The sequence below is a fragment of the Psittacula echo genome (assembly GCF_963264785.1).
Source record: "Psittacula echo genome assembly, chromosome: 2".
NCBI classification, from domain to species: domain Eukaryota; kingdom Metazoa; phylum Chordata; class Aves; order Psittaciformes; family Psittacidae; genus Psittacula; species Psittacula echo.
This window is the reverse complement of record NC_137737.1, coordinates 5,040,363-5,053,126: the sequence shown is the minus strand read 5'-3', so window position 1 is coordinate 5,053,126 and position 12,764 is coordinate 5,040,363. Positions and strand designations below refer to the sequence as shown.

The window sequence follows — 12,764 nt, the reverse complement described above, 5'->3', positions numbered from 1 at the left end:
GTCCCCGAATAAACGCTTTTTCTGAGGAGCTGACACTCATAATAAAGCAAAGGGGTAGCGCCCGCTCGCTGTCTGCCCTGTGCTGAGGTAAAACTTGCTGGGGAAGGCTGCGGAAGTACCTCTCTGCTTGGGAAGGGCTCGCGGGATAAACCCCGCGAGAGAAATGGGGAAACGGAGAGGTTTTTGGCTCGGAGGAAGGACCGAGGAAGGCGGGTTGATACGGGAGCAGAGACCAAGTGCTTCGGTTAAGAGAGCGCTGTTGGTCCTGTGCCACGTGTCCCTGGGAAAGGAGCATGGGAAGTGTAATTAACAACACATACATTAAAACAGTAATTAAGGCTGGGTTTTTTTGACAGCCTTAATTGGAAGTTTCAGAGCATGGAGTGGTTAATGTAAGTTTAACACTTTTTTTGTTTTGCATGGTTCTTGTGTATAATTGTAAAAGTTGCTATCTGACTTGATACTGATGTTTGTTTGGGTGAGAATGACCCATGGCTCATGAGGATTGCACCATGTGTTGCTGGAGTTTATCCAGGCATTTCTATCTCTCTGAGACTCCTTAATCAAGCATACAGGACCACAGGCAGGGGCACCTCACACTAGACCAGGTTGCTCCAAGCCCCTGTGTCCAACCTGGCCTTGAACACTGCCAGGGATGGGGCAGCCACAGCTTCTCTGGGCACCCTGGGCCAGCGCCTCAGCACCCTCACAGGGAAGAGCTTCTGCCTAAGAGCTCATCTCAGTCTCCCCTCTGGCAGGTTAAAGCCATTCCCCTTGTCCTGTCCCTACAGGCCCTTGTCCAAAGCACTTCTGCAGTTTTCTTGTAGCCCCTTTAGGCACTGGAAGCTGCTCTAAGGTCTCCCCAGAGTCTTCTCTTCTCCAGCAGAACAAGCCTGGAACAAGAAGTTTCGGAGGTTTTAGTTTGGGTTAGATCTGGTCCTGTTAGCAAACTACACATCTGTTACCAGTCAGATCAGAGAGGATGCTTTCTGGGATGCATTCTCTGGTTTTCCTGCTTGTAAAAGGAGTCAAGTTTCTGAACACTGGGGTTATTTGGGGGTTGCTCATGACTGCTCAGTGAGAGAGCAGTGATGGAACGTGACCAAGCTTGGGTAGCTCATGCTTCTCCTTGGAAAGCCTGGAGAGCACCAGGCAAAGGCAGTGTCCCTGCGGGAAAGGGGCCTTGTGTGTCCTTGAGCAGCATCTGCCAGTGCTGTATCTGTGCTGGACCCTTTGTCTGCCCCACAGAGTGGTTCTTATGTCCTCATGTTCCCCAGCATGAACCAAACTACTGTAAGGAGAGATTAGAAACTCCCTTGCAGGAGCGAATACCTGATCCAAAATAAAGCATCCATGCAGGTGCACCGTGTGATTCCCACTGAGAGCACGGGGAGAGGGGGCTCCCTCCCAGTCCTGTCTGTCTCATGGCTTAGCTGGCAGTTCCAACTGCAAGGAATAAGTGTTTTGTTATTTATCATTATTTTTGTATTCCCCCTTCTGCCACCCCAGCCTGGAGCCTACCTAATGCAAGAGGAATTCTTGCACAGCCCAGAGGCTCAGCTTGCACATCTCACTTACAGCTGCAGGCAGCTGTTTTCCAGAGGTGGGAAAAGCCCAGGCCTGGCTCGTTTTTTGTCTGGGAGGGTGGAAGGCATCCCCTTGCCTTGAAGAGCACTTCCAAGGACATTGGTGTTCCCTTCAACGTGCTGCACCAGTGGAGGCTATCAGGCAAAAAGGATGTCAGTTGTGTTTGTTTCTGCAAGGGCAAAGCAATGCGTTTTCCTCTAACCTTGTAAACGGATGACATGCTGAAGTAAAGCCAGCCTGAGGGAACCACCTGGAATGTCAGAATTCCCACTGCGTCATTAACTAACGCCTGCCGAGGATGTCCAGGCTGGAAGCGATGGCTCGACACCGAGAGCCTCAAGCAAAGGTGAGCCACCGCTTGTGTGCGGATACCTGCCAACCAGGTATCCAACCTGCCCGGCGCCGGGAGCCGTTCCCCATGGAAAACAAACGCCCCCAAAAGCTTATTTTCTCTTCACAAAACCCGCATTCCACCACCACCACCCCCTGCACGTAAACACGCCCCGGCCGCACGGGGCCCCGCTGCCGCTCACTTCCTGGTTCCTGTCGGCCCCACCTCCCGACCGAGCACAGCGTAAGAGGCGGCGGCGGCGGGGCCGTGCCGGTGCTCCGCGGGGCGGATGGGGCGCGGCGCTGTGCGGCGGCGTTGGCGAAGGCCTGTGGGGTAGGTGGCAGAGGGAAGGGAGAGGGGGGAGAGTGGGAGCGGGTCACCCACCGGAGCGAGCGGCCATCCCGCTCCCGGGGCTGAGGAGGGCGCAGCGCCCGCCGCCTGCACCGCAACCAGGGGGCACCGCTCCGCGCGCCGTGCGGGAGCCCGCCTAAGGGCCGCTCCGTGCACCCTCTTCCCTCCGGCGGGGCCCCGGGCACGGGCGGGTCGCGTCCTGTCCCACAGCGGCGTCTTCTGGAGCTTTTGGCATCGGCTGGAAATCGGGAGGTGGGCTACTGCTCACCTCTTTGCTACGCCGGCTCCCAGCGCTGGGCTTCAAATACTGGGAGGCTGAATGCGTTAAATAATACTGGGCTGATCTGCTCCGGGGGCCCTTAGAGCAGCGTAACATCTCCACGGCCTGAAATTTAAACTGGGAGCCTCCAGCAATTTCGTCGGGGCCCTGTGGTCTGTTGCTGGGGTGCAGTGGTGGAATGGGGTCCTGTAACCTGTCAGTGCGTTGCAGTGATGAAATGGGCCCACTGGTGAGCAACTGGGCAGTATTGCTGATCGTCTCCCTTCAGAGGTGTCTGTGGTCACTCGGTGTCTAGCTACGGCTGTCTGAGGGTACTGTGGGGCAGTTGTGACTTCAGAGACAGGAGTGATCTGTATTGAGACCATGGCGCAGTGCTGTGATGGGGTTAGTTGAGATGGGGGGTGAGTTACCTGTTAATAGGAAGTAGTCTGAGCTGCTTTTAAGCAGCAGCTTCTAAGTATTACTGGACTACTTCAGGAAAGTAATTTTTAAGAAGAAGCAAGAACTCATGATGGCTCATTAGGAAACAATCTTCGAGAAAACATAGGCTCAGGTGAGGAGGAGGCAGCACTCCGGTATCTGCTGAGCTCTCCTGCTGCCTGGGTGCCAGCGAGGGATGCTCTGGACACTAGAGCTCATTTAGATTTCTTCCATTTGGTCCTGATTTCAGAAAGATAACCTACGTTTTTCCAGCATGCAAAAGAGAGACTGTGTGCCAGCCTCCTGAGATAGTAAAGGTGCACAGTGTCAGATGTGTAGGAAAGGAGCCTAGGTTCAAACTTGCTCAGGTACAGTGGAATCACAGAGAAGGGCTGGAGGCCTGTGCTGAGTGACTGCCTCCAATGTCTGGTGGTGTAGATAGCAAGGCTTGAGCAAGTACTGTGGTTCTTCACTTACTGAAACCAACAAGTAAGTCTTTTGCATAGTGTTGCAGGGTGTTCTGGTGATAAGAGTCATTATAAGGTGAGCTACATGTTAATTCATATACCTTTAAAAATGCAGCCCCACATACAATAAGGATTCAGTCCTTCAAACATGAGGACTCTGTCAGCATAGCTCTTAGTGCTGTCTCACTGATGCAAAACAGTATTTGTCATGCCAATGGGAGCTGCTCGTGGTAGTAAGTTGTGTCTGACTGAATGTTCATTGAGAATTAGAAGGTGCGACCCAGCAGCTTTGTGCAGTTGTAGGTTTGTAAAAGGACAAATGTAAGGTCTGCCTGAAAACTGAAGCATTTGTTGCAACATTTAACACCTATTGGGTATTTTCGTGTATATTTCTGCTTCCTTTTTAGTTTTCATTTTGGGTGGTGTAGTTACAGAGTGTGTATTTTGGTTTGAAATTTCTTGTTTAGTAGCAGACGAAAATGTAATTCGATCAACTATTTGGAGCAGGTTGCAAGATGAATGCTTAATTCTTCAGCATATGATGGTCTGCTGTGCCCAAGTCTTTTTGGGGTGGTTTCCTTTGTGTCTGCAAAGGAGAGCAGTGTGTGTGTAACCTGGGCAATGGCAACTCTGCTTTGGTGAGTCTCTTTTTTCCATATCTAATACTGACTTACATTTCTTGGTGGGTGGGATGGTGTGCATCTCCAACAGAACAGGAGCTGGCAGCATGTACAGTCAATGCTAGTTAAACCCATGTGTTGCAGTATTTCAGGAAAACTTGCTTGTGGAGCCATTAAGCTTGTGCAGACAGTTTGCATATATCTGTTGTAGGGTATCTCTCATGTAGAGAAGATTATAGTGTAGATGATGGGCATCCACAGTGGTGAAAACGGCTTGCTGTAGTTCAGCCGGTCTCTACAGATATTAATTGACTGAGCTTATGACTTCCTCTGCTCCGTTCGCAGTGTAAACATGACCTTTTTCTTAGTGTGATACCCTGGAGTACAGTTTTTCTGCCTTTCTGGAAAAAGACAGCAGGTAATGTAAAATATGACAAGGTAGAGAGGCTTGTTGTCAGTTTGAATTTTCCCTGCGCTGGTTGGAGCAAGCCAGATGTGATTGGTGGTACCCAGAACATCGCATTTGACTTACGCATGTAGCTAATCTGAATCTTAAGGTTGCATTAGAGAGAAAATGAGAAGTTACAGCTTTTCTCATTAGAGCTGCATATTTCCTGGGTTGTGCAGGCAATAAGAAAAAAACATAGCCTGTAACTTGACTGGAACTGCAGTGCAGCAAGGCTGCCAGTAACACTTTATACATTGTCCTTTAGAGAGGGAATCCAAAAGAGCAAGCCAGCTTGCCTCTGCAGGCTCTGAGTGCCAAACACCTCATCATACAGCAGTTCCCAGCAACTGAGGTGCAATGTGTTACAGGCAAGGTGCAGCTAGGTACTGGGTCTTACTCTGCAGGAGCACTGGTGTGTTAACTTCTTTTGCTTGCTTCTGGCTGTGCCTCCAGGGAGGGGGTTGCTTGGAAATGCTTCTGGAAACTAGAGAGAGATCTGTCTAGGTTTATAGCCTCGTGTTTCTTCACCCCGCCAGGTTACAAGGTGACCATAGAGAGCTGGTACTGTTATGGAAGAAGGAGTAAAGTGCAAGGAGGAAGGAGAGAAGTTGGGGGGGAAGGCGAAGCAGGGAGTAAAAGCAGATGACAGGGATGAGAAAGTAAGGAAATGAGAAGGAAGGCTACAGCAGCAGAGTTCAGCTGGAAAAATGCTGGGAATCACTGTTCCAGGAGCTATGATAGCAAGTAAAACAAGAACACAGAAAACTCAGTGTTAATGCCCTTGGACAACAGAGGAATGTTGAACGGGAGGAAATGCAAGGCCCGTGTTGATGTGTTTGCTGCCAGGCTGGTGGTGGATGGCATGTTTGTGAAGTTCAGCTGGGAGTTTTGCAATACTGCACAACTGACAGGGGTGACCAATCTTAAACATGGTGCAGCATGCAAAAGGTAAACCAAATGGAGTCAAGCTGAAACATTAAGAGTGAATAAAGGTAGCATCAATAACTATGCTATTAAAACCAAACAGATAAAAAAAGACTGCAAAACATCTACAGGCCTGGTGGGAAGGCAGCAGTAGCATAGCATAGATACAGAAAGGGCTATAGCAAGTGATAAAGGGAGATAGTAATGTAGTGTACATCTTTGTTCTTTACACTGCCTACTTGAGTTACTGATGTCCAATACAGTACAGAATATATAAGCAATGTACTGTGGGTCACAATTAGCATGGGCTCCAACTCTCAGTGTTTCAAAGAACAACAAAATTAATGTTTCCATACAGAAATTGCATGGGGATTTTTTTATGGAGATAGGGATCCCTTGTGGATGTGAAAGCAACAGTGAGCAAAACAAGAAACACTCAGTTTGCCAACTCAGGAGTTCTTTACTATATTTCAAAAGCTTTAACGTACAGCCGCTTTGAACCTGCAGGTTTTTCCAGTTCTCTGAGGTAGCATCATATGTTTCTTCTAGGCCAACTCTTAACATCACAAAGGTTGATCATAACAGTTGTGATTTTAACTTCAGGCCTTTTCAGGATAGAGGTGATAATTCCTTGGTTCCTGTGTCATTAATTTGCTATTTTAATGTACGCCCTATGTGTTTTCTGTATTTGGTTTAGTTACCTGCTTAGGTGTAGTATTTAGATTTAAAATCTAAATGCCTTCCAGCCTTCATACCGGTATCTTCTCTACCCTGTATGGTAGAGAAGAAGTGTAGACTACAAGTGGGGGAATAAAATACAGAGAGACTGAGTGACTTGTTCACACTTGTGAACGGGGGTTGTAGCAGGAGCAGGTGAGAGCCAAATCCTGGGTTAGGCAGTCTGTGTGAAAGGATATGTCTGGTAAAGTGCGCTTTCTGCCTGGAAGGATAATATTCAGAGTATTTTTTAGACTAGGATGGTTCTGCCAGCTTCTTACTATGATTCAGACTTTAAAGCTGAAACTCTCTCCTGCTGCTGTTCAAAATGTATTCCTTATGCCATGAAAGCAGTGTGATTTTTCATATAGGTGCTACAAATAGTACCAGTTGTATAGACAAACCTCCCCTCTTTAATATTTTGTCTTTCCCTTTTGTTTTTCTTCTGTTAGAAGTTGACATAGGGCAAATTGAGAATTTAAATTCCCTCAGTCCAGTGGCTTGTTTTAAGTCCTGAGTCAGCATCAAAATTCCAAAGCTGTCTAGAAGACCAGGACAGATTCTTCTGTTCTGTCCATCATAAAGCTGTCTATTCAGGATAACTGCAGTGCAGGACATCCCAGTTGTTGTGTTATGTTTCCCAGCACAGACCCTTCTTGCAGGACTGCTCTTTCCTTCCTATCTTGCTCCAGAGGGGTGGCAATGAGACAAAAGTGATTTGTATTTGTATGTTCAGGATGAATACTTTTCTTTTACGTAAGTTAGGTAGCTTGTGTGTATTCAGCCTGTGAGGAAACTGTAAGATTGAAGTAACAGAATTTCTCTGTTGCTGCTCTGTCAGTTTTAAAGTTATCCTAGGTTATTTTGTAATGGCCCATACTTAGTGCCAGTTTTATAAAGCACCTTCCATTTCTGATGAAAAGCTTACCAAGATCAGTAACGTTGCTATCAGATTAAGCCTGAACTTAGTCTCTGTTGCCACTGGGACTTGTGTCTTGCGCCTAGATGTTGCCCCAGTTTTGTCACTTCTCCATAGTACTGCAGTGTTGATGTACCTTGGACAGTAACTACATTGTCTTGGTCTCCTCTCCTTGGCTCAGAACAGCAGCTGACATGCCCTGTAGGCTGGGGGTGCAATCACTTGCAGAATAACTCAAGACTCTTAGGTCAGTCTTATCATGTTGTAGCCTATTTATATGATACATATCCATTAGTTAAACCGAAATGATACAGACATTAACCAGGAAGCTGTTACCATCTGTCCTGAGGATTACATACTACAAACATTAGGATAGGAAACCCTCCATGTTTTTAATTGAGAAAATGTGGTCTTATTTTCCTTACGCTTCTACTAATGGAATTCCTCTGGCACTGTTCTTGTTTACACTGATGTAAATGAGAACAAAACTGTGAGGTTTCTGCCTTATGTGGCTGTGTCTCTTTTGAGCCTGTCATTCTCATACTGATCCTGGCCCTCAGGATGGAGTTTCTAGATCTGACAGATGTCTTCAAGGTAGTCCCTTCCCCTTCTTTCTTAGGGAGAAGTTCCCTCAATGTTTTCATACTCCTGTTCAAATATATTCTTCAGAAATGCATGACTTCAGTTAAATCTTCCCCTCTAATGAAGTGCTTCTAATAAAAATAGTGGAAGTATGATCCATTTTTACTAAGGTCTGGTTCGCACATGGCCTCTTCAAAATCATTCCTAAATAAAAAAAGTAAGATTCATCAAAATAGTGAGATAAACTGTTCCTAAACCATTACTATAAAGCAGCATTGAAATATAGCCACTTCCTCCCTTCATATATAGAAAAATGTTATAACTGGGTTACCATCTGGTTTTGTGTGCTCTCTTTCCCCCTTTCCAAGGCAAAGTAATCCAAGCCTGTGTAATTAGCCTCAGAAAACACAGATTTGTTTTAAGCCTTGTAATTGTTCAGATTATTTTTAATGTATTTACTATAATACACATTCTGATTTCTTTGTGCCATTTGTCTTCAGTATGGGAACTGAAACTGTTGAAATGGCATGACTTCAGTAGCCAAAGCCTTCAAGGGAATCAGGGATGTTTGAGCCTCTTGCTAAAAGCAAACACATAGTTGGTAATGTAGTACTTAGGCTGAAACTCTGCTCCTTATAATATGGCCTGAAATTCCAGAGGAAAAATGACAAATTAGCTGTGCTAGGCATAACCCCATTACCTGCTCTTGGGGTGGCTGGAGTAGGACTCAGCAATGGCTTTGCCTTGGGGCATTTTGATCTGAGTCATAGGGTGTCCTGTCGGTGCAATATTAAGCTCTGTGCCTGATCCTTCCCCATTGTTTTTGCCATTTTAACCCAAAGGAAGTAGTTTTTTGCCTGTTTTGGGTTGGGGTTGGGTTTATTTTGTTGCTTGTTAGGGATTCCACACATGTGTACTTCCAATGGAAGTACAGCTCTCTGGCAAATTAAGCCTGCTAATAATAGGCTTGCTTTTTTTAGCTGCCTTTCACAGACCTGTGAGATATATCCCATTGCCCCTCCAGGGTTTTGTAAACCAGGGGTTGGAAACTGCCATGCTGATGGATATCTGGATGAATCTGCAGTCAGCCAAAAATTCTCAGCATAGCTGGGCTGCTTGTTCCACTCCTGCATATCAGTTAAAGCTTTTTAGGCCTTGCAGGAGCTATTAGGAAAACATACATGAATACTGATATTTCCTTATTACCCCTGCTAGAAATTGCTTGGGCAAGTCTTTACAGGCTTCTTGTTAGATTTGAGCTGTATGAAAGTATGGCACGAGAAGGTAAATATCCTGTTAGTTAGAAAATACTTTCTCTACTTTCTGTTGCAAAGGAAGATTAAATATCCAGTGTTTTAATTGATGCAGTTTTATATACAGAAAAATGGAATGCACTTCAAAATTACCTCTTGCAGTTTCTAGCTGGAGTTTATTGGCTTTGTTTAATTGGACATCCTGTCCTGTGGATCTAGATCACTTAGTTCAGCTGTCATGAATGTAAGCTGACTGGTAATGTATGTATGATACCTTTTGGTGACAATAAAAGGTTAATGTTAGTGTTATTTGTCAGCTCTCAACGTACTGAGTGCACTCTGTGTATGTCATAAAATCTTTCTTAAGTATCTCTTTAAAGTGCATAAAAACCCAAGCTGAAAACCTCAACAAAATTACCATGATAGGCCCTGGTTGCATTTCTTGGGTTTTTATTTTTTATTTTTCAGAATTGCTTTCATGTAATTGGCAGAACTTGACCTTCACTTAGTTCATGTGATGAAACGTAACCTTCCCAAAGTTCAGTGTTAAGGAACTAGATGACTTTTGAGGTCCCTTTTAACCCAAACCGTTTTATAAGTCCATGATTCTAATAGTGGAAGTGGTTCCAGTGTATAGGGTAATACTGTAGTTTTTGCAAGTCATACCCATGTGCTTGACTTCACTAGCATGAGTAATTCCATGAAAGTCAGCAGGATCATGATAATGATGCCGTTAAGCCTGGTGTAAGTTTTAGAACATCAGAACCTCAGGTAGCTTTCACGTACGCATTGGGTGAAGGCCCACATCATTCCTTAGTTCATTCTAAACACATTCTTTGGCCATAGACCATTAAAAAATAGATTTTTGTATCACTTATGTCAAAAGACAGTTACTTAATTTACATAGGGTGTAATAGTATATTTTAAGTGTGTTTGTAGCGGGAAGTGGATTTTAATTTGTTTCATTTACACTTCTAGTTTGTATATTATGTGGTTTCTCGATTACTCCTGTAATGCCAAGTGCCTTCCAGATAAAAAAGAAGAAAAGGTCTTTCCTCTGACATGTCCTTAAGCTAAATTGATGTGTGCGTTGTCACTATCTCACACCTATCTTCTGGCCCCTCTTGTAGCCTGACACCATGATTCAGTCCTTAAGCCCTTTGCCTTCATCGTTAACATGTTGTTTGCTCCAGAGCAGGAGGGACTGGCATATTCCATCTGTGTGTTATGAATTAAGCTCATATGCAGCATGATTAGGGCAACTTGCTGTTTTCTCCTCCCCACTCCTCTCCAATCTTTGTTTTAATTATTATTATTTGTATGTAAATACCAGGTTGCCAACATAAAAACAAACAGATGTTTGTGTATGTAAGAAGAGAACACAACTGGGTTACGCAGAAGAGAAGTTGAGACTCTTAAGCTCCTATAACTTGACTCTTAAGATAGTGTACACTAGAGCACCTGTATTTCCCAACTAATGCATGGTGTTTATGTATTAATGAGTGATGTTTTTTATCTTGAAGCCTTATGATGCCTCTAAAGCAAGCATTAAATAACAGAAGAACATTAAATAACAAATTTTTCCTCCAGCCAGAAGGCAGAATTGAAAGCCTTTGCTCTATCCTCTTAACTGCTTCCTCAGTGCACTGCAGAAACGAGTCCCCAGACTCTCACACTGAGGTGCCTCAAGGCTCCTTCCAGTTTCTCCTTAGTTACACAGCAATAGCTTCTCCCTGTCCCCCAGTTCAGCTCAATGCTATTTCTGAGAGACAGCTGTAAAGCTCTTACTGGAGTGAAATCACTTCCTGCATTCATTTGCAAGAGCAATAGATTTTTATTTGACTGCTGAAGTGTGCTGTTCAAGACTAAACCCACAGTTTTAATCACTATATATTTGTCTAGCTTTCAGTCAGTTTCTACTAATACTGACTTTAGGTAATGTATTGAACTAATCCCTCTGTTAAATAGGAGCGTGCTTTTCCTGTGACTTTTTCATTACTTTACTTTGGGAAACAGAACCTCAGGGTGTAGGGGAAGAAAAAGGCTGAGTCTAGCCAAAAATCCTGGAAGTCTGTGTTCAGGACTAGACAAGATGTTACTGCACCTGATGCGTCAAGTTGAAGACTTCTGTTGGAAAACTGACCACCTAAATTACTGTTTTCTTATTTTTTTTAATGTGATAGGATATTACTGACAACTAAACATTGCTGTCAGGTGGATGGAGAGGCACTGGCACAGGTTGCCTGGAGAAGTGGTGAATGCCCCATTCCTGGCAGTGTTCAAGGCCAGGTTGGACAGAGCCTTGGGTGACCTGCTGTAGTGTGAGGTGTCTCTGCCCATGCCAGGGGGTTGGAACTGGATGATCTTAAGGTCCTTTCCAACCCAAACCATTCTGTGATTCTACAATTCTTTAATTAAGTCAGCTTTATTTTGAGTTGGCAAACCAGCATAATGATTTTAATATGATTGTTAAATAGTGCAGGGAAGGTTAACCTGTTTCCTTGGAGGAGGGATTGAGGCTTTAGGATACGCTGTGAATGCAGGAATATGCAAATGTCCTCACAGAAATTGTGACAAACTGAGGAAAAGGTATGGATTTACTAGTAGGGATAGATTTATCTGAACTTAGACCACCAGATTGTTTGGGTCATCACTGTTTCTCCCTAAATATCAGGAGTTACTAGGCTAAATTATAGCTGTGGTTAAAATACAAAGTAATTGCAATGTGGTGTATGAATTTTGTGAATGAGGAGAAGAGGTTGGGTGACTTTTGGGTTTGTTTTGGTTTTCTCACCAAAGTAAATGAGCTCCACACGGGCTCATTTTCGTCATGATTTTTCTGTTCTGTGTTGATGTATTTATACATATGACTGTGCTTTAACATTATCCATGTGACTTTCTTCACATTCATAAAATACTGAAATTCTTTCACTTGGCAGCCTACTAAATGCTCAGAGCAGGAATATAAGAAACTACCTAATTCTCCTAGTTTTAGCTAGAAAACCAATACTATAAATGGTCTGGCTCACTCACTTCTGTGCACCTAGGAACTTTGTGGTCCTGGCTTTTGCCTCTCACTGTGCCAACAGCAGTTCCAGTCACCTCTATTCCGTGTCACTTGCTCTAGCACACATGCACCTCATCACTTCTGTGCTTCAATGTAATTAATCATCCTGCTCATTCGTAACCTTCCTTTTTGGCTGTGAAAGACTAGTTGTCCTCTTACGAATTTGATCCTCTTGAAATAACAACTAGAAGGCAAATAAGATGTCCCTGCTCATTGCAGGGAGTTGAACTAGATGACCTTTGAAAGTCCCTTCCAACCTGAACTATTCTATGATCTCCTTTCCCATCTAGGTAGGGGCAGTAGCATCTCTGTTTAGGCTGGTGTTATGCCAAATAGAGCTTTCCCTTTGTACTTGACAGAACTTTGCCATAAAAGAGATTGAGAGATGTTTAAGGTCATAGGTACTTTTGCGATCCTCTCACTATGTTAGCTGCAAGATTTACTCATTTTCTATAGGCAACAGTGTCACTTTTGTAACAATTGAACATAAAAATAACTTCAGCGGAACTGTTGGGGCAGAAAGCATGATTAATGATGAGCACTGTTTCTCTGAAGTGAAACAGGAAAATGCACTCTTTTTTGCAAAGCCAAATAATCCTCATGGGTTGAAATGGGAGGAGGCTGAACCCTTCTGTTCAGGTATATATAATTTGGTGTATTTGGTAGTAATTGTAGCCATTTTGTGTAGAAGGTGAGTCTTTATATGTAGAGGTTGTAGAGGTTTAGAGCATTGTGCAAATACTCCATGAAGAAGTGTCTTTGGAAGAACTTGCTAGGTGTATAAAGAGCCACTTTCAA

At 44.2% G+C, this 12,764-nt stretch overlaps 1 protein-coding gene across 6 annotated transcripts in view; it reads left to right on the top strand.

Moving 5' to 3' along the window:
• The first annotated feature begins 1,586 nt into the window (after positions 1–1,586).
• The window catches only part of ZDHHC3 (zDHHC palmitoyltransferase 3), a 35,980-nt gene continuing 24,802 nt past the window's right edge, over positions 1,587–12,764 (top strand). For 4 of the 6 annotated variants that reach the window (XM_080611927.1, XM_080611923.1, XM_080611928.1 and 1 more), the window contains exons 1-2: positions 2,176–2,251; positions 3,944–4,074. The gene's annotated coding sequence lies outside the window, so the exon portion shown is untranslated. Of the gene's footprint in view, positions 1,934–2,168; positions 2,252–3,943; positions 4,075–12,764 lie in introns of those variants that run through there. The other 2 variants (XM_080611925.1, XM_080611924.1) reach the window with 2 other exon arrangements.